At 39.7% G+C, this 3,608-nt stretch overlaps 1 pseudogene; it reads left to right on the forward strand.

The window, feature by feature from the left end:
• On the forward strand, positions 1,621–3,240 carry LOC109821946 (annotated as a pseudogene).

The raw sequence follows: 3,608 nt of genomic DNA on the forward strand, positions 1-3,608 counted from the left end.
AGGTTCTCCAAGTTCACATATGTGTACAACATTCCATGGATTTTTTTTTTTGTAGATAGGCTAGCGCACAACAGCACGTGTGGTGTTCGCCCAAATCAAGCGGAACACAAATGTTGATGTTATTTCTGTGCTCCATTGTAGGGCATTCTTCAAAGGATGGGGAAACCACTGGATAATATTCTGTACTTTATTTTTTTAATTACGTTCTAAAATTATAGATCCAAAGGACAAGGAGATATACAACCTGATAAGATCTGATCCAAAGATAAGTGGTGGACCAAACTCATGAACATTAAAAAATGATGTCTTCTACAAAAGTGCATAGGCATCAGCACGTTGCAACAGCTACAACTTATATAGAGGGATACTAAAGTAAATTATCCAATGATGGGCTTCACTGGATATTATAATCATATCATATCATATCATTATACTTCCCTTTAGGGGCTGTTTGGTTCGCTTAAATAGCCCGTGGAAACGCATTTCTGCGCCTGACACCACCGCCACCTCAGATTTTTTGTTTCCGCTCATTTCTTTTCCTTGCTTTGGTTTGCTAGGGTTGAAGGGAGAGAAACGGGGTGAAAACACCGCCAACTCAGACTTTTTTCTCTCCCCGATTTCCTTCCCCAACCAAGAGAAATCGATAAAAAAACTGGCCAGCTCTGACAATCGCTCTCTCCCTTCTCTCCTTGATTTCTTTGGGACGCTGCGGTTACCTCCTTGCTCTCCTCCCGCCAGAAATCTCTTGTTGATTTCTCTCGTCGGCTTCGACGCTAAAATTGACTCCATCGACTTTCTCTCCTCCATCAGATTCATCTCCGGAGTTCCGATGAGATGGGGACGCCGGAGCGGAGCAAGATCGTAGGGGTGGCGACGCTTTCGAAGTTTGAGGTTCGATCTGTTCGCCTTTCCTTTTCTAGGTTTCGCTGGAGTTTTTTTCTCAGAAATTTGGGGGCTTTTTGTTGTTTTTGGGCTCTCATTGCTCTCTCTCTCTCTCTCTCTCTCTCTCTCTCTCTCTCTCTCTCTCTCTCTCTCTAACTCCAATGGATCCCAAAGACACCAACAACAACAACAACAAGGCCTCGACCTCGTCGGAGCTCCAAATTGTCGCCGCCTCCGACGATCCTCACCGCAAAACCCTAGCCCCCAAGCGGACCTTGAACAAAGATCGCCCCCAAAGACACCATCTGCTTGCAACTCTGCATTAGATTGTTAGAGTGAAATGGACAATGGATTCACATCCAAAACAAGTGTGCAAAGTGTTTTTTTAACTTGTTGCAAGTGATATTGGTCTGCTGATTCTTTCAATCACTAGCAATTAAATTAAAGAATGATGACGAAATAGACACACTTAGAAATATTGAAGCATTCCTTCAACTTTGGAATGATCGGAACACATCACCATAGCTTGACCGACTTTTCTGTACCCAATTTTCATGAATTGGGGTTGTTGTTGGCTGGTGTTGATGCCTGGTGTTGATGCCTGTTGGTGGTGTTGATGCCAGTTGGTGTTGTTGGCCTGTTGGTTTTTTTCTGCTGGGTTGTTGTTGCCTGTTGGTGTTTTTGGCTGCATTCTTGATTTTGTTGGCTGGTTGGTGCATCATTTTAATTGTTGGGTAAATGATGCTTTTGTGCTTGTTTTGGGGATTTCTGGTTGTGAGCTTGGTTGTGCTTGTTTCGGCTAGATTTGATTTGGATGATATTGTTTACAGGTGTTCAAATTAGGCTATGATGCTTTTTAATTTATCTGAGATTAGCAACTTGCAGTATCTATTGATATTGCACTGGAGGCTAACAATGATGATATTTTTGTACATTGTCATGCATTTCCCTATATCTAGGAAACGAACCAAACAGCCCCTTAGGCTATGATGATTGTCAAAATTTCTGGGATTAGCCACCTACAATATCTATTGATATTTGCACTGGAGGCTAACAATGATGATATTGACCCAGTTCTGAGCCCTCATCCATAATCAATAACCAGCTGCTGATTACTTGATATTGTTGGTTGGTACTTGATGTTGTTGGTGTGCGCATGTTGGTTAAATTTGTTGGATAATGGGTATTTTGTGCTCGACTTTTTGTGTGCACATGTTGGTTTTATATGCTGTTATTTGGGTATTTTGTGCTTGGTTTTTGTGTGCATATGTTGGTTCTATATGTTGGTTGACAAGCTCTCTATGGCTATGATGCAGCAAAGACGAAAAACCCCCCTACAAGGATTTGCAATTGTTGGCCAAAGTGTTGTTGTTGTTGCTGCTGTTCTAGAAGCAAGAAAAATAGTATACAAAGAATAAGAAGGGAAGATATGGACCTCTTATGCTTTCTTCTCCTTTTAGTTTATTATTTTTCATTTTGATTCACTTGGCATTATGGTTTATCATATAAATGTAGGTTATTTGAGATGCTAGTCACCTTTCTGGTTATTGGTGCTGCAGTTGGGCAAGACTGCGCATTGTTAGAGGAGGTATGTGGGTGGATAAACGAGAAAGCTACTATACCTGTTTGGGCTAAGATGACTCCAAATATAACAGATATTACACAGGTTAGTCCTTTGTATCTTGTGCACTTCATATGAGCATCTCATGTATCATTTAATTTAGTTGATAGAAAAAGACATGGTGATGTTGAGTTTTTTACTTGTTGCATATTCTGACCTTAATCTGTTCAATTGAAATTCTCAAGCATTGACAAAAATTCTTCAGTAATTGGTGTTAATTTGGTTAAAGCATACATAGAAGACTGTTAGAGAAGAATAGACTAGAGTGGCTTTGAAATCAGGATGTGAAGGAATTGCAGCCATTAACACAATTTTGAGTGTAATGGGTATTGGTTTGAATACATTACGTCCTGAACCTTGTGTTGAAGGGTGAGTTGACGCAACTCAATAACATGGTAAGCAGTCTTGGTTTCTTAGGATATTTTAATTTGTAACTAATTATTTTATTATGCAGGTTCTCCACTCTTGGGGGATATTCTTCAAAGGCAATCCATCCTATTGCCCTTGGCGAAGTTATGCAAATTGCGAAAATGTGAAATCAGAATTTGATGGTACCAACTTATCACTTTCTGGCATCGGGGGAGTTGAGACCGGTGGCGATGCTGCTGAATTTATTCTGCTTGGAGCAAATACTGTTCAAGTTAGGTTACATATGTCAGTTGATTTATTTGCATTTGAAGTTGAAGCCTTGATATTCTTATAGAATCCTGTGAGTTGTCTATTGTGAATATTTATAATCAAGGTTTGATGTTTCAGTAAGAATATCTTTAGTTTTAAGTACATGCTTGAATATTTGTGAGTATTGGCATTGATGGCTTATATGATGTTTCAGTAATATATCATGGGATCATTATTTTTTCTGCATTAAATAACTTGGAAGAAATACCACCCATGTATATAATCTCATGTGTTTCAGTAATATATCTCGAGTTTAAGTGGCATCCCACAACGAATACCGGCAAGTTGAATGTTAGTAGCGTTGGGCCATCAGCAATTGCAGGTCCCACAAGGCACCAAACTTGTGTTTTTGTACATGGAAATGCATTTCCCTATATCTAGGAAACGAACCAAACAGCCCCTTAAAAGCACGAGTTCGGAAAAATCT

The sequence above is a fragment of the Asparagus officinalis genome, chromosome 8 (assembly GCF_001876935.1).
Source record: "Asparagus officinalis chromosome 8, Aspof.V1, whole genome shotgun sequence".
In the NCBI taxonomy this organism is placed as follows: Eukaryota; Viridiplantae; Streptophyta; class Magnoliopsida; order Asparagales; family Asparagaceae; genus Asparagus; species Asparagus officinalis.